The following is a 19053-nucleotide window of genomic DNA, read 5'->3' as shown; positions in this document are numbered from 1 at the left end:
GCAATGCAAAGACGTCCAGTAAATGTTCTTGAAGTAATTGATATGTGCAGTGAAGTAATATTTCCCTGGGTAAACACACGTTTGCGCATATTATGTACAATCCCGGTAACAACAACATCAAATGAGAAATCATTCTCAACTTTGAGGCGGTTGAAGACCTATCTTCGAAATACCATTTGCGAAGAAAGATTAAATGGGTTAGCTGCTCTGAACATTCACTGGGATATAAAAGTTACTTGTGATGACATATTGTCAGAACTCGCAAAGATACCTCGATGCCTAAATTTCAGAATTTAAATTGTTGAACTGTGGTGCTTTTATATGATGCAATAAAAACATGAAGCATCCATAGCAAATACATGAATTGCGTTCATTGGGGTAAAATCCAAGTATATTAATTATCTAATTTATTACAAGAAATTTGACCTGTGAACTGGAAAATGTGTTGGATTCATAACCCCCCCCCCTTTACGAAAATCCTGGGCACGCACCTGAATTTAAAGTTGGGTCCATGACACTAAATTTATGCACAGCTAAACTCAGCTATCAACAAAAAGCATTGCCACTTAAACACAAAATACAACTGAGAAAGAACTTGACTAGTTTTTACGTATCCTTTATGTCTAATATTTATACCGTTAAAGTACTCAATCTTCTCCAGCAAATATCATAAATCTACTTTTGTAAAAAAAAAATGAAGAATTGAACACACTATGTAATAAATGTGTTAGTTTCTTGTTCTCCAGCTCAGAGTTCAGTGCAAGTAAGTTAAATAATGATACAGCAAACTTATACTTGTAAAATCCTCTAGTATTTTGCTGTAATGTAAACAAATTGTAGTATTATTTACTGCGTAGCCACGATATGCTCCATGGGAACTAATCGAAACATTAGCATATCCCTTGGTTTGTTAATTGTAGAATTCTAACGAATTGCTAATGAGGATAATCTAAATAAAAATTAATGACCACTTGAATATGAATCCATTATACGAAACTTCAGCTTTGAAGCTGAATTCGTTAGATATTGAAAGATTTAAAACTTCGTATAAATTTTCTTAGCAACTTAGAAGACCGGTTGAAATCCACAAGGAATTATTAGTGGATTTCTAGGATGTTCACAGCTGCCAAGAACGTTGTCGCAGGATTCAAAAATTGGCAATACCATCCTACATAAAATACAATAAAAACAAAAAAAAAATATATATATATATAAATGAAGACTACAATTGGTAAACGCTGTAAGTACCACAATAATTCGAACACTGTTTTCCACGATAAACTGTGAAATGTGCCATGCTTTATAATGTGGTAAACGTGAAATGTGGCTGGTATCCATCTAAGTAGTTCAAAGGACGTGTAAAGAGTCACCAGTGTGAACGTTCTTACGGGCTGATGTGCTGCATGATGCGATTTCCCAACACTTTCGCTTTTGGCACTTACAACGTTTACCACTTTTAGTCCTCAAATATTCAGATAACCTACAATCCGTTTTCGTGTGTGTGTGTGTGTGTGGGGAGTGTGTGTTTGTGTGTGTGTGTTTAGGGTCACGGTGATGGGCTCTCGTACTATATTTTCACATTAAAAATAAGAATTAAGAAATATAAATTTTTAAACTTGTGGAAATTGTGTATGACAAAATACAGTTTAACTTCCTGTTTTAAACAACCACCTAATATCATTTAATTTGTTTTGCTTCCACATTACGGTAAAGACATTCGAGCGTTGAAAAAAAAGACGGTTATACGAGTTCCGCATTTATCAGAGGTTCGAATACAAAGGGCACGAGCAAAAAAAAAAAAAAGAAGGAAAAATCCCCGCCCCGAAAGCGCTCGCGGGGGCGAGTGGCGCCCGACCTGAGTCAACTGGCGACTGCACCAAAAGGCGCAGACCTCACGTGAGACGTTGATGCACTCTTGAGTACATCATAGTCCCATGTTTGGTATTTTTCCTAGGCGCAATCTTCCCCTCAGAATAGATCATGCTTGGCATGCACTAGTATGCTAACTACCTACATGACATCGGGATTTGTTTAAACCTGGTTTCAATCTTGTAAAGAGATTTTTACCAGGCGGCGAAAATAGAATAGATGGTGAAAAAGCTACAAGCTAAGAAGAGAACAAAGAGAAAAGAAGCTCCCGAGGGTAAAACCAAGTAAACTTGTAAAACCTCGGCTGCGTATAGTATGCAAGCTTCGTCTAGATTCTGATGTGCGAAAAAAAAAAACACGTTGAAGGGGGGTAAAAAACACACATCCTATTAGTTTCTATCCCTAATGAAGCCGTGATGCGGCAGGTAGGATCAGAAATTGGAAGGTACGGGTGTTTTTGGCTACAAGTAGCCGTTCAAGTCTTGTGTTAGTAGTCGATTCTCAGGTATTGGGGTGTGAAGGTAGTGATCTGTAAAGGGTACCTGGGGGGTTCTTACTCTTCTGACGCTCAAACCCTGGAGGAGAATTAACGGTGCGCGGGGTACTACTGTTTCCTGTTGAGGTGGTCGGTGGCAAAGACTCCTCTTAGAGATTGATTTCCGGGCCGCGAGGCGCTCTGTCTCCCTGGGCTCTCCCCAGTAGAGCAGGATAGATGCCAGGCTAGCACCCAGATCTCCTTCTCTGTGGGTCGGTTCATTGTATGATGAATGTTTGGTCTGAGAGTTCGATTCCTGTTCATGATTTTATCATTGAACTTTTTGATTTTCGGAAGCTTGTGCTTTATGTGGATTGGAGTCATTCTGGTGCTCCAGGGTAGGTTTAGGATGTATCTGAGCATCCTGTTTTGATATTTCTGTAGGAGGACTATGTTGCCTTTATTCCCACAGAACCAAGCGGGTGATCCGTACAATAGGATTAACCTTATCATGAGTTTGTAGAGCAAGAGCTTGTGTGATAGTACTAACTGGCTGACCGAGTATATCAGTGACTTAATTTGATGAAACGGACTCTTGCTCTATCGAGAACTATTCTGGTGTGCTGGGAGAAGCTAAGCTTGGAGTCGAGAGTGACTCCCAGGTATTTGACTTGCTTCTGCCAGGGTATGTTGACCCCTTCCAGAGTGATTTCCGGCGTGAGGGGTTGCCTTTTCTTAGTGAAGAAGATCGCCTCCATTTTGTGGGCGTTGACCTTTATCTTCCATCGATCATAGTAGGTTTTAAGTAATTCTAGGTATGTTTCTAGAATTCCTACTATTTTGTGGCGTCTCCATGAAGATTGGTAGATAGCTACGTCATCGGCGTAGACCGCTATTTGGGCTTCATGGTGACGGGGGAAGTCTGAGATATAGAGGTTGAATAGCAGGGGTCTAAGTATAGACCCCTGCGGCACTCCTGCTTCTATATTTCTTGTGTTGGATTTCTCTGTGGAATTGACACAAAAAAATTTATCTCGCTTATATAAGATTTTATCAATCCTATTAGCTTGTCTGGTATTCCTAATTTGATGAGTTTGTAGATGAGGCCTTCATGCCATATTCTGTCGAAGGCTTTTTCTACATCCAGTAGCACCATTCCAGTATCCTTATTTTTATTGTAATGATCAGTGACGTGTTCTATAACGCGTGTGAGCTGGTGCACCGTGGAGTGTTTTCGTCTATTGCCAAATTGCTCTGTCGGTAACAATTGCTTTTGTTGGGTTAGGAATTGTAATCTCTTCAGTACTACTCTCTCGAATATTTTCCCGAGGTTGTTGAGTAGACTGATTGGTTTGTAATTTTTGTGGGAACGTTTTGTCTTTACCCGGTTTGGGGAGACAAATGATCTTGGGGCTATTTTCCAGTTTCCTGGAAAGTATTCTAGTTTGGCGCACGAGTTAAACAACGCGGCGATGGCTTGTACCATGTTGATTGGGATGTGCTTGAAGAGCACGTTTTGTATCCCGTCTGGTCCCGGTGCTTTGAAGTTGGGTATGTATTTGATTATGTGAAGTAATTCATGGACGTCGCTGCTTATATCTGATTTCTCGGTGCCGTGATGGATTTACAAACTTTTATCTTTACACAAATATTACATCACAATAAAATGCAAATCAACAAAGTATCAATGAGATACATAATTAGTTACATGTATAAATTATTACTTTTACCCTTTTGTGATTAATAAATATACAATGGAATTTTAAATGTTATACTCAGTATTTAATTTGATCAGGGAGTATGGCTTCTTTCAACTCCCACCTTCTCCCCGCAATGGCCAAGTGATATGCTAACAAAGAAAAAATATATATACAACGTGAAAAATGTTAAATAAAATAAAATTTACAGGTTTTGTTTCGCGCGGGCATAACTTTCTTTTGCATCCACGTAAATAAATTCTGAAAATACTGTCTTGCAGCTAAAGAATCAGGGATTATTATAATATAAGTCTAATTATTGTCCGCCAAGGGACACGACAGATATAGAGTGGGAAAGATAGCCTAAGCTTTCGTCTTTTTTCCTGTGACAACGTTTTCATAAGATCGTGTCTGCCTGGCTTTTAGATAATAGCGTTAGCCATGGGCGTCCGAAAGGGGGGCAAGGGGGGCCGTGCCCCCCCTGGAAAATGAAAGTCAACCAAAAATTATGTATTTCGCACATATAATTTCATTTTAGCCACAATAATATGTGTTAATTATTGCATGAACATCATAAACTCAAATGTAAGCAATGGTTTTTTAGGGAACAACACTATTTTTGGAGAAAATGTGCCTTGTTTGTCCCCCCCTGGAAAAAATACCTTCCTTGCCCCTCCCTGGAAAAAATCCTGCGGACGTCCATGGCGTTAGCTTTCCTGCATTGTTGTCACCGATAATAAACTTCCAGCTCAGCTTGTTGGCAGAAAGAAAGCAACTCTTGAAACTTATAACTAACACCAGGATGTATAGTTTATATACGAGGTGTGTTCAACATTACTGGGTAATCAACCGCTAACATATAGAAGTACAGATATAAAAGCAAAAATATTAAGTTTATATATTTTTGTAACGTGGACACTGCTACACGTTACAAGATAATAACTAGAAAGGAGGGACGGAATTAGAACACTTTTTTGAAAAATCAAAATTTGCGTTCTTTTGATTATTTATTTTTATTGGTTAAGAAAGATTTATTTAGTAGAATCACACAAGCAGCACTAGTAGGTATGGAGTTGAGATGCTTCAATCAGTTGTTGTATTATTTCTAACTTTAAACAAATTTTCAAAAATTGAAGATTTGGCTTAGGGGGACGATATTTGGGCACTTTACCTTACAGCTAGAGATAAACGTACAGTATTGCAGAGTTGCAACTTATGGTACAAAGTAATAAAAAAAATCAACTCACCGATACACCCCCCTCATCCCAACAAGCACCCACACAGTCGCTTACATACAAATGTGTCATACAGCGTACAGATTAGTGCTTATTGTTTACATTCAATTCTCCGAAGTATTCAAATAGTTCTGTGTTCCGCAAGTTAACAATGTTTTCAAATTTCCTTTAATTTTCTTCTATTTTTTCAATGAAAAGTCTTGATAATTCTACGTTTAGAAAATAATATATCTATAAATTAAATGTTGCGTATTATATTATTATTTCAATAAAGAACAAATGTGAGTTAATAAAAGAAAATATATTTACGCATCACGACGGCAGTTCGAAAAAAGTCGGGACAGGGATTAAAAGTAATGGACTGTCCTGACTAAATCGCTAAATCAGACGTCTGGTAGTATCGCATTAATGATTAAAAACTAAAACCACCCCATATTGCACACTACAGACTTCTACACAACAAACACATTCATTTGTGCAAAGTACAAAATTGAATTTTTTTACAAATTTGCAAATCGTCAATGTTTTTTCATAGAATTTCTTAAGATCAATTTTTAAAATATTTCATGGCTTGAGGGGGGAATGGCCCCCATGGCCACTCCCCTCGTTACGGGCCTGCTAGCAACAATATTTAACTTTATTCATATACTACTTCAATTTTTTCTAAATCCTGCTAAATTAGTAATTTACTGAGTATTGACCTATCTCTTCGCTATTTCATTTGTACTTGTGCGTTTTGGAATCATTGATTTGGTTCTTCTACATCGCTTTTGTGCTTCTACATCGCTTTTGTGATGATGAGTGATGATATGATGAAAATGAAGAAGGGACACTTACAAAGAACTCCCATTCTCAGGACGGATTTCGAATTCAGGACCTGCTTTCGAATCCCGGCCTGAGAATGTGAGTTCTTTATAAGTAGTGTGTGTGGGTGAAAATTTTCAGCTGCTTTTCGATGCTCTGTATTAAAATAAGAGCATGGAAACTGGTCTCCTAAACTGTACCACTGCCTTCCTAAATTGAATTTTTGTAGAAAAATATTATTCTTTGAGTTTCTCTTGATAGATGAAGTCTCCTAAATATTCTTAGTTTTACAATGTATACAATCACAATTCGTACCAAGCAGTCTCAACACTAGAAATAAAACTTACGGTTTAACTAATCTTTCTGTCCATGTTTGAGCTATTTCCCTACCGTTTTATTCACTGCAAGTGACACGAAATGTTTCTTTTATTTTTTAAAAGTAACAATGTATCTTCAATAGCAATTCTACTCATTCACAAGTGATAATTCCAAAACTTAATATTTCAGTACACTAACAAACAGCGTCCAACTTACCTTGTATTCAGGAAACGAATAGGTTCTCAGGCAACACAGATGGCCTTGTGGATAAATAGTCCCAGATGTTAGAGTATCCTGTCGCCCGAGTTCTATCTTGTATGAAGTTCCTGCAATTAAAAAATATTTTTAAAAAGGATCGAACGTAAAACAGATTTTTACCTAGTTTCATTCAAATTTTATTTTCCGAATATTGTTAATATTCTAATGTTATTCTTCCTTAATTATCTTGTATGTGTAAGGGCAAAAATATGTATGTGTGAGTGTGTGTGCCCGTATCTATCTATATGTTAGATTACCATTCTTATATGTATTTCTTCTTTGTATTTTTGATTCCTCTGTAATTTTTATATATTTTTTTATTTTATTTTTTCAATATTTCAATATTCCACAATCATTTTTTTTTTAAAAAAAATGGTCAAGCGGAAGAAAAGGCTCCACAGTCTTAATAAATAAAATAACTGCTATGGAAGTCGTTTGCAGGTGTTTGGTTCAACAAGTAATCCCGCATACGTGGAATACTGTACGGGAACTAACGATTAGGTAGCGACACAATAGACGAAACATGCAATAATAGCACAATAGATAGTGACGTCGGCATGAGTATAATACGTACATATTTTCTGAATCTCTGTGTGTGTTGTGTCATCAACTTTTCTAGCAGTGAACAATGTTTTCACACAAAACTGAATTTAAGAGATTGCGTGCAATAGGATTGAACGTATTTAAAAAAGGTATACCTTTTACACTGTTAATTTGACTTTATTAACAAAAATTGTTTTCCATGGCATCCCAGTGCATCATCAGCAATGACGTTCAAACACGCAAAGTTCTTCTGCTACTGCAGGGTTCGGCTACTGAATCAAAACTAGTAAACAGTCGTATCCCGGAACGATAGATCACCAAAACATCACAACGACAGATTCAGATAAAGTCTTAGGAAAACTTGTAAAAGGGACAGTTGACAAGAATCATTCGGAGGAACCTAAGAACAAAGGAGACAGCGAAACCACCGAGCGTGGAGACTCAGGGCAACAGTCGAGAATCAGCATCACCGGACAGTCGCTGGGTCTTCTCCATTGTGCCACACCGGCCCGACTGCTTGCCGTCTTCTCCCCTCGCTCATCATCCTTCACGCCGCGATTGCCGAAGGAGCATCGAGAGCCGATCGCCGCCTGAAAACCACACTAGCCGAGTCATTCCCGTTCACCTGCCGACGTGTCAGAGACCATTGCTCGGTCGTAAACACAGGCCGCTCCAGACGACCCACGACGTCCGATCCCCTGTGCCTGGTTAACCCTGCGCCTCGACCCTTATCAGAGCGAACGTCGCCCACCTACCGAGGACGCTGACCAAATCTGCGAGTCCGAACTCCCCAGACTACCTGACCGAGAGGTGAGTTGTCATTCGGCTTGCTTCTCTCCACATCTCGTCACGGTGCTACCGAGGGAGATTGTAGGGCAGGCATGTCAAACACGCGTCCCTCGATATATTTTTGTGCATCACCTTTGCTATTACCTGTTTTTTAAGTAGTAGAGCCTTCAGATGTAGTAGTTGCTAAAATATTTTTGTTATTATATAACACGATGTGACATTTCACACGTTTTCTTCTTGGACAGGATATACTCGTCGGTAGGTGAAAAAAGGTGGTCGTGTTGCATTATTGGGGTGGAATTGGAATTTAAAATTTTGGGTCCGTCAGCACTAAGGCTATTTTGCACCCGTCACATTATACGGGGTCCAGGCCCTTATCTTTACACATAGCAACTCTAACGTTGCATAACTAAAATCATAAAATATTAAAATCTTCTGACTTTCGTTAAAAGCTGAGGCTGTAAAGGAGCACTCGGCACAAATAAGGACAAAACACAGGACAACACAAACAAAATTATACTGGCCATGAAGCCAGTCGCCAGTGCCTCGTTAGTCTGCAGTGCAGGGTGTACTACGTGGATGTGAGGTTGACTATTGGGTGCACTACGTGGAAGGAGCACCCCTTACACCCCTTATTGAGGTGGTTGACGAATGTAGTGTAGTCGGAGTTAGCTAAACACTCAAAACCTTTTGCCGAAGGCGAGTTTATTAAACGGTGCTTGGTAAAAGCTGCTGATATAGTTAATCCCGCAAGTGTAAAAGCTTTTCAAGGCATTTCACTATCCCGCAACACGGTTGCTGAAAGAGTAACCGAACTGGCCTGTGATTTGAGTGATCAAATTAAAACAAAAGTGTCAAATTTCATTGCTTATTCCATCGCTTGTGATGAGAGTGCAGACATCGGTGGTGTAGCTCACTTAGCTGTTTTTCTTCGTGCTTGTGATGAGGAGTTCAACATTTTCGAGGAGCTATTGGACATTGTACCGTTGCATGACACTACTACCGACGAGGATATATTTATTGCTGTTCGTGAACTTTTGGGGAAGTATGATTTACCTTTGTCAAAGTTATCCTGTGTAGCTACGGATGGTGCCCCTTCAATGACGGGAAAAAACAATGATTTTGTGACAAAACTGCAAAACGAATTTCGTGAAACCTGCGATAAACACATGTTCCATCATGTGCATTGCATCATTCACCAAGAGGTCTTGTGTTCAAAAGTAATCAACATGGAAAGTGTGATGAAGCCTGTGGAAAAAGCTATCAATTTCATAAGATCCCGTGGCTTAACCAGCGACAATTTTCTGCTTTCTTAGCAGATTTGGAAAGCGAATATTCTGGAGTGCCCTACTGCACAGAAGTGCGCTGGCTATCGTGTTCTATGGTTCTTGAAAGATTCTGGAACTTGAAAGATGAAATATGCCAATTTTTGGAAATGAAAGAACAAGACACCAGCCTTTTTTCGCAACCAACGTGGTTACAAGTTCTTTCCTTGCTTCTTGATATAACGAAACACTTGTGAGATTTAAATTTGAAACTGCAAGGAAAATATCAATTAATCACCAACATGAATGATCAAGTCAAAACATTCGAGCATAAGTTATTGCTTTGGGAAAAACAGTTAAGAAACGAAGACTTAACGCACTTTCCAACTTGTTCTAAATACAGATCAAGTTCAAAGGACCCTGTTTTGTACAAAAAGTACGTCGCAAAAATTCAGCTTTTGAATACTGAATTCGGGAAAAGGTTCCACGATGTTCGTTCTTTCGAAGACAAGATCTCCTTGTTTTCAGCCCTGTTTACGACTGACGTAGAAAAAGTGGCAGCACATTTGCAGATGGAAGTAATTGAAATTCAGTGAGACTCAACTTTGAAACAAAAGTACAGCGAAGTGTGTATCCCTGACTTCTACAAGTACTTGCCTAAACATTTTCCAGAAACCCGCACATTTGCGTGTGGAATAATTTCCATGTTCAGTAGCACTTACCAGTGTGAAAAACTTTTCTCACTCGTGAAAGGAAACAAGTCACCAACGAGATCCAGATTATCAGACGTTCATCTTAGCTGTGTTCCAAAAGTAGCTGCTTTCAATAAGATGTCCCCTGATATTGATAAGTTGGTGGCAGAAAAAAGATGCCAGCTGTCAGGCAAGAAGCAATGATCAAGTTTCAATGAATGTTCAATATACTTTATTAAGTGTTATGTTAGTCATTCTTTAAAATAAAGTATTAAAGATAATTTAATTTTTTCCTTGCGGCCCGCCCTATCTAACACTACTGACTATTTGGCCCAGTTCAGATTTTGAGTTTGACATGCCTGTTGTAGGGTGTCCAATACAGTATTTAATGTTCTATCACCTGGCATTAATAAGCGTTCGTCACTCGATCCCTGTACAAGTGCAAAAGAAACCAGCGAACGCACCAATATATATAAGTGTGCTTCAACAAAATAAAGTTTTGAATGTCTTTCTTCTTACCCTCCCATTTTTTGACAATATACATAAACATTACTTATTCAAATTTTCAGGTCAATCGAATCTTATTTAGGTGTCGCGCAACACCATCTAAATTCCACTGCGAATTAGGTAAATGAACATACGAAGGATACATAGCATAATGTGTCATCTAAGGTATAGTGCCATTACCTTAATATTAATAAAGTTAAAAGGGGCGTACTGTTAAATGTTTAACTTCTCTACAAGTTTAACAGTGTCCGGTCGGTTAAGGAAATAATATTTTCCCACTTGCCCTGGCTTTCTCCGTATCGTGAGTGCAATCGCGATAGCGATCCCCGTGTAGTGAGCTTGTTGTGCACTGCAAGATGAAACTGGTTTTTCACAAGTTTCCTCCCGTGTTCGATGCCAGGTAGAGGCACATGGTGGTTCGGATTCCACTTTAAACTCTAGATCCAGTCCCGATTAGCCTTTCTGTGCATAAAGTGGACTTAAAACACCAAATCAATCAATCAATCAATCCAATCTTTCCTGCGTAGAACGGACAGCTGCACAGTTGTGAGCTGTGCTCTGTGGTCTTGCTGTTTGTGTTTATCCAGACTATATATTATGTTGAACGAAGGTGGTCTAGACAGGCGCCGACCTCCGTGTCAGAGTGGTTAGCACAGCGCCCTACAACACAAGGGGTCTCGGGTTCGAATCCCGGTTCGGACATGGGGACATGGATGTTTGTTTGTGTGTTTTGAAAGAAATGATATTGAGAATTGGGTATACAGTGATATGAGAGAGAAAAAGTGACGGGGGAGGCTGCCGATTAGGGACTATCCTTAAAAAAATATTTAAAAAATAAAGAAAACATAAGAGGGGAGAGAAGAAAAGAAATAGTCGATAGGGTGTCTGACTTCGACGCATGAGACACGTGTTCGATTCCCAAGGTGGGTGATCTAATGTCGGAATTATTTCTGGGGCTCACCCAGCCTCAAGTTAATGGATACCAGAAGACAACCCTGTTGGGTAAAGGCGGCCGGAGCGTGGTACTGATCACTTCACCTGCAAAATTGCCAAGATCGAGAATGTGTGGGCCCCTACCCCGCACATTCCCTAAATGTGTCTTCATTGTACGGTGCTGTATGCACGGGGACGCTTATTATGTTATTTGAGTTATTCTAGTGTTTTCAGACTGTTTGAAGATGACCGCTCCCTCGCGCTGTGTACCGACAAGACGCAATGCGACAATTTACCTGTTAGGAATGCCATAAGAGAGTGAAATTAACGGGAGTAAATTCCCATGTAATCGGCAAATTCTAAGTAATTTTTTATCCCTTTTCCTTCCCTAGAACAGCACGTCCCTTCATCATTTTTATCTAAATACGATGAATCACCATATAGCGAATCGCCAGAAGTAACCCAAAATGAGAAAATACAATATAATACAGAAAATGTAAGTTAAAATTGTCCGTTACCGAATTTATTGTTCAATTCGACCGAGAAATGCAGATCGTGCGGCAGCTTACCGATTAAAGAAATTTAATACCTACATGTCTACCCTAAACCCCGCCTTCAATCCCACTCCTATATCAAACCCAAATGCAAATGTAAATCTCAATCTAACCCCAATCAAGGTCTCGATCGTACTTCAAATTCTACACCAGACAACCCCTACAGCCAGTACTTTACACCCTCTAAAATTATGAATACTCCGAACACTTGTAGTGCTCCAATCAACCAAAATACTACCGTGACCTCTAACAAGAAATCAGCTTTTCCCCTCCAGAACCTTTCCATTACGCAAAGAAAAATTAACGTTACACAAGATATCACAGAAGATTTAACAGAAGACTCCGACACCGACACGGAATTGGACATTGAATCACTCGCGGAATGTAGCGACGAGGAATCTCCAAGCCAGCTGGACCAACGGCTCATTTACAATGAATTCGAGCTCAACCTTAAGTTGTCACGCTTGGAGGACAAGGAAAATTTAATAGCTGCCCTAAGGGTGCTTGTAAGAAACAAACAAAACAAAAAGAAAAGCCTGTCTCTAGCTACAGACTTTCACTCTCCCACATTAAAACTTACATTATATCTATCTTCAACTCTGTCGTCGCGTATGGATCTCCTATGTGGGCATCAGAACTAAATAAAGTAACAAGAGTTAACAAACTACGATCTTCTCAAAGGAAGGCGATTCTCCGGATGACAGGAGCCTTCCGCACGACATCGACATTGTCACTTCTAGTTATTACTGGTTTTTGGCCGATACATAAGGTCATCAAGAAATGGACATGTAATTACTTTTTCAGGAAAGGGAACGAAGATAAAATAATCGATATGATTGGAGTATTCACCTCAACAACTCTTGATATTAATATTTACATCATACGGGAGTGGTAGGACGAATGGTCTAACGCTGATCGGGGCAGAAGACTGTTTAATCTACTACCAGACGTCCAGGAAAGGCTCTCCATGGATCGCTTTGCACCTACAAAAGGATTGATTCATTTCTTAACAGGCCACTGGCCTCATGGTCAATACCTTTACAGATTTAACTTGAAGAGAAAGGAGAATTGTGATGGCTGTGTGGACGTGGTAGACACTCCAGAACACAAAGTATACGAATGCCTTTTCAATAATCCACAAATTAACCAGTTAAGACAGGCCTTACCCACAAAAAACACTTACCAAATTATAATATCAGAAAACTTCAACTTTCTCAATACATTAGCGGACCTGGTGTCTAAAGAACAACTTATCAAATTCCAATCCCAAAACCCCATACCTCCCCCGCCTACCCACCACCTTCCTCGGCAGCAACGGGAACTCAGGAGATCCGAAAGACTACGCAACCCAGTATCTTACAGCAAATCAAGCGCAGGAAATCAACCCTGAAGAAGGGCACTCCAGAGAATGACAATAAGTACCTTCAACCTGAAGACAAGAAGCTGCTAAGGAAGTGGAGGAATGTTACAGGGAATAATTGGACAGAATTCAACTGATAATCAATTTTGCATCTTAAACACTAACATTCATTACTCTTACTAACTTAGTACTATCCTTAACTTACCATTTAACTTTTCGCTAACTTCAATAACCAACATCTCTTGTGATAACATACAACTAACATATCTAACTTGATTAAATTATAATATTTTATCACTTGTTCGCACGCACATTCCACGACTGAATTAACACAAAACCAAACTTCCTGAAGGTCCCCAGGAAGATTACAGGAGCATCCAATAATCTACTAATCATCAATAACCATTTATAATCCTACTGATGATTATTCGCAGTTAGATTCTTTTCATTATCGTTATTATTATTATTAATTTACTTATTATTATTCTATTATTTCCTTTCTTCTTTCTGTCTTTCTTGCTGGCTTCCAGTAGATTCACTTTCTTACTTCCTTCATTAGCTAACTTGTTTTCCTGCCTCTTTCCATATCTGCTTATACTCTTATCTGTGCAATTACATTGTTTTCGATTCATATGAGCACTGGCTCAATCTTGTCTTCCTTCATTTTCATTCATAGCACCAGTACCGTCCAGTTCTTTCTTAAAAACAATGAAATATTGCAGTATGTTCCTTTTTCATTTCAATCCGGTATTCTAGCAAAGAAAAATAAACTATCGGATATAGCTCACGCAAGAGGTAAAAAAAGTAATCGGCCGAAGAGGAACACACTACAAACTAACTAACTAACTAACTAACTCGCTAGCCTTCTTGAACCCGAAGGTTCACGGCTGCAGCAACACAGGCCTTCCATGTTTCCCTATCTTGAGCAAGATCTATATACTCTTTTCCATCCCTACCGATTTCCCTTAGGTCCATCTCAACGTTGTCCCTCCATCTTCGTCTTGGTCTTCCTACAGGTCTCTTACCATCAGGTTTCCCAACAAGAATCCTGTGAACTCCTCTTTCCTCTCCCATTCGTGCCACATGACCTGCCCCACCTAAGTCTTCTTGATTTAATTATTCTAATAATATCTGGACATGAATACAAATTATGTAGTTCTGAATTATGTAACCTTCTCCACTCACCTGTCTCCGCATCCCTTTTAGGTCCAAAGATTTTCCTAAGGATCTTATTTTCAAATACTCTCAATTTATGTTCCTCTTTCAATCTAAGGAACCAAGTTTCACATCCATATAATACTACAGGCAAAATTACTGTTTTGTATATTTTAACTTTTAGTTTCTTATATATTAAACAAGAAGACAAAAGTTTATGAAGAGAGAAGTAACATGCATTTCCTGAATTAAGCCTACTTTTTATTTCCTCTTTAATATAATTTTCATTTGTTAATATTACTCCTAAGTATTTGAATTTGGAAACTGGTTCAAACGAGTTGTTATCAATAATTAGATTTTGATTATTACCTAACACTTGGTTTCGGCCTGTAAGCATATATTTAGTTTTCTCTTTGTTAACTTCCAAACCTATCTCTTTAGCAGTTTTGAAAAATATTTTAGCATTATTCTTAATTGTATTCACATCATCCCCCAGTAAGTCTACATCATCTGCATATGCTAAAAACTGAGTCACACCATTTAATTTTAGTCCTTCTTTAGTTTCTTTTACCTTCCTAACAGCATATTCTAAGGCAAAATTAAAAAGCAATGGAGATAATGCATCTCCTTGTTTTAACCCATCATGAATTGTAAATTTGTCAGACATATTAATACCCACACGAATTTTACTTTCTGTTTCACTGGTGCATACTTTTATCATACTAACAAGCTTCTTAGGTATTCCAAACTCTACTAATATATTATATAGTTTATCTCTTTTGACTGAATCATATGCTTTTTTAAAATCAATGAATAGCTGATGGACATTTTGATTATATTCCCACTTTTTTCAAGTGTCTGTCTGATGTGAAAAATTTGATCAGTAGTTGATCTGTTACGTTTAAATCCACATTGATAATCAACTATAATTTCATTAGCATATGGGGTTAGTCTTGTTAAAAGAATGTTAGATAATATTTTATATGTTGTTGAGAGTAGAGAAATTCCACGGTAATTATTGCAGTTCATTTTATCACCTTTTTTAAACACAGGAACAATTATGGATTCTTTCCACTGTTGAGGGATTTCTTCTTTATTCCATATTAAACAAATTAATTTATGAATTGGACATATTAATGAATTTCTACCATATTTAATTAACTCAGCTGGTATTAAATCAATGCCAAGTGTTTTGTTATTCTTTAGCCTTTTAATAGCATCTTTAACTTCAGTCAAGTTAGGTTCTGGAACTAAAGGTTCTGCTGTGTGTACTTCATTCACTTCTGATTTATCTCCTACATGGACATTTAAAAGGTCATTAAAGTAGTTCTTCCATCTATTTAGAATATCACTTGGGTCAGCTAGAAAATCACCGTCTTTATCTTTTATCAAGTTTACTTTAGGTTGCCGCCCCTTTCTAAACTCATTTACACCTTTATATAAATCTCTGATATTTTTATTTTTGCTGTTTCTTTCAATTTCGTTAATTTTGCTTTTCAAGTCATGTCTGTTTTTTTTACTTCTAAACGTGCGGTTAACTTCTCGCTTTATTCTATTATAATTGTTTAGATTTGTAGCATCACAGTTATTTAACCACCTAAGTCTAGCCTGATTTCTTATTTCTATTAGATTATGACATTCATTATCAAACCATGGCTTACTTTTTCTTGGTTTATGGTATCCTATACTTTCTTTAGCTGCTGATTCTATTGCATTACGTATGTGCTCCCAATTCTTATTTACGTCTGTCTCATTTATATTTTTATCATCATTTAAATCCTGCAAAACATCAAATCTATTTGACAGTTTAATTTGGTAATTTTTCTTAATTCTTTCATCAGTAAACTTTCCTGTATCAAATTTTAGAACTTTTAGATTTTGTTGCTTATGATTTATCACTGAGAGTCTTTCTCTTAATTTAGCAATTACTAAATAATGGTCACTGGCACAGTCAGCACCTCTATGTGTACGAACGTCAATTATACTAGTATGCCTTCTCTTATCAATGAGAATATGATCTATCTGATTATGAGTTTTACCATCTGGAGAAGACCAGGTATATTTATGGATATCTTTATGTTTAAAAGTGGTACTTTTTACAATTAAATTCTTTGAGGTTGCAAAAGTAATCAATCTTATACCATTATCATTACTTAATTCATGAAGACTTTCTTTACCAATCGTGGGTTTAAATGTCTCTTCTTTGCCAATCTGTGCATTACAGTCACCTAACAGAATTTTCATATCATACTGAGAAAATTTATCAAAGACCTGTTCTAACTCTGTATAAAAATCATCTTTAGTATTATCATCTTTATCTTCCGATGGTGCATGTATGTTTATTAAAATAATTTTACACCACCTACCCTGTAAAACTGCATATGGTATCCTATCATTAATAAATTCTACTGTTTTAAGAGCCGAGATAATTCTATTATTTATAAAAACCTGTTCCAAAATTATGATTTTCAGTACTGCCATAGAAAAAAGTATAATTTTTAGTTTTACAATTCCCTTCTCCTGGCCACCTAACTTCCTGGACAGCTACTACATCTAATTTATACTTAACTATCTCATTAACTGTACACTGAAATGCCCCAGGCCGGTAAAGGCTCAGAACATTCCAGGTGCCTAATTTAATATATTTATTTCTAATGTAGATCTTATCCTTAGTCCAGAGACCTCCCAAAGTAGTCCCCACCCGGAGATCCGAACGGGGGACTATTTTACCTCCGGAATATTTTACCTTGGGAACATCCATGGCCTTATATTGCTGTTTCCTGACACTTGTTTTTTACAGTGCATAGTTGTCAGCTCTACGCCTAACCCCCAATATGAATGGAGGAACTACTACTCAAGACAAACACAAACACATTAGACAGCACAACTACTACACAAGACACACACAAACACATCACAACTATAACAAAATATAAACACAAACACACCACAACTACTACACAAGACAAACACAAACAAATTAGACAGCACAACTACTACACAAACATACTAGGCAGCACAACTACAACACAAGACACATACATACACACCACCGATACTACACATGACAAACCGAAACGCATTAGACTACTAGGCACCACAACTACTACACAAGACAAACCCAAACACACTACACTTGTGATAAGATTTATAATTAATCAATTTTCGGATAACTGCAGTTCTAAGTTCAATTATGCTCATACTTTTCGAGTTTTGAACTTGCACTGCTCATTATTTACTGCAGTTACGTGATATTGTTAATTTTCCCACAAAATTGTGTCGAATGGCTCAACAAACGAAATGGGTTCAGCATAGAACTTGAAACTGTTTGAGAAAATTGTTTGTGTACCCCCAACCTTCTATCGATTTCCTGTCATACAATCTCCTCACGAAGAAAATCGACAGGATAAGAAAAGATAGAGGAAGTATGGTGGTGAAGTATGGATAAGATTTGGACGTAATTTTATTTCTATTTCCTGAAAACATGTTCCTTTGAATTTGATTTCCCTCTCCCAGGGACTGGCGTTTATGCTATATTTTAACATTATACCAAAAGGTGTCAACAAAGATCAAACTGTGCTAGGTTTAGTATCATTTTGATGGGGTTGGAATCACTGATTGAGGAAACCCTCGATGCTTCCTCGCTGGATCTTTAAAAACCGCAACCTTCTCCCCTTACCCTCCTGTTTGTAGTGTTACCAGCAAGGTTCCTCAGGCGGGGTAGCAAAGCCTGTGTGTTCATCCTCTTTGGGCCGCGGCTGAAACGAGTGGCACTAGTGAACTCTTGACAGTAGCTAACCTAGTCAATTGTACGTACATTGCGCTCATAATTTTATAACGCGCATTATTATTAAACTCATAAAAAGTAGAGAACTTAAAACAAGTATAAACGAACTGTAGGAAGCTCCTCACTTCCTACATGGAGGAATCGCCCCTGAATTGTCATAAAACAGATCTCCGTTGCGTTCGATTAGGGCCTTTATAGTCCGCCGTCAATTGTAGCGGAACAGAGAAACAAATAAATTGCCGAGGCTTTCGCATGGGGCTTATTCGATACTTCGAAGTAGTCAAACTTCTACATTCGGTTTTGATAACAAAAAACAGCTCTCAATAATAACTTCAGTGGAGTTATGGCCAAATTACATATATCAATGTAAACCTAAAAATATTAAGTAGAAGGTTTGCACATTGTAGCAGAAGGTATACGTTAATGAGTAGGGTTAACCGGAGGGTATACCGCCGTATACTCTCGACCACAGCCTTGCTTGTTATTTGTGTAATTTGGCTCTTACTCCAGTGAGCTAATTGCGGTCAAATACCGGACGGTCATAATTAAAGTTCCCCTACTTTAATGAGAAGCTGAAGTAACAACAAACTTTGTTTTTAGTTTATGCCAGTGCATCAATATTCAATATGCGCGCCGTCAACGTCAATGACCCTCTGGAAGCTTAAGACAGTGTCAATGGTCGCACAAAGCTTTTCCGGGATGATGCTCACTGTGTACCAGATTTCCGCGCCACATTTCCACCTGGCGGTGAAAATTTGAACTATTCTTTTCCGGCAGCATTTGCTCTCCAATGGTCTCAATAGCCTCGTATC

General features: G+C 38.1%; 1 protein-coding gene across 2 annotated transcripts in view; it reads right to left on the bottom strand.

Moving 5' to 3' along the window:
* Positions 1 to 19053, bottom strand: part of LOC145989457 (uncharacterized) — a 99600-nt gene that overhangs the window by 26973 nt on the left and 53574 nt on the right. The window contains exon 3 of one of the 2 annotated variants that reach the window (XM_083124802.1): positions 6615 to 6724. The exons of the other annotated variant lie outside the window; for it this stretch is intronic. The gene's annotated coding sequence lies outside the window, so the exon portion shown is untranslated. The remainder of the gene's footprint in view (positions 1 to 6614; positions 6725 to 19053) is intronic. 2 annotated transcript variants of the gene reach the window in all.

This window comes from Lepisma saccharinum, chromosome 6, assembly GCF_977018435.1.
Source record: "Lepisma saccharinum chromosome 6, izLepSacc3.1, whole genome shotgun sequence".
In the NCBI taxonomy this organism is placed as follows: domain Eukaryota; kingdom Metazoa; phylum Arthropoda; class Insecta; order Zygentoma; family Lepismatidae; genus Lepisma; species Lepisma saccharinum.
Note: the sequence above shows the minus strand (reverse complement) of the source record. Positions and strands in the feature narration are given on the sequence as shown.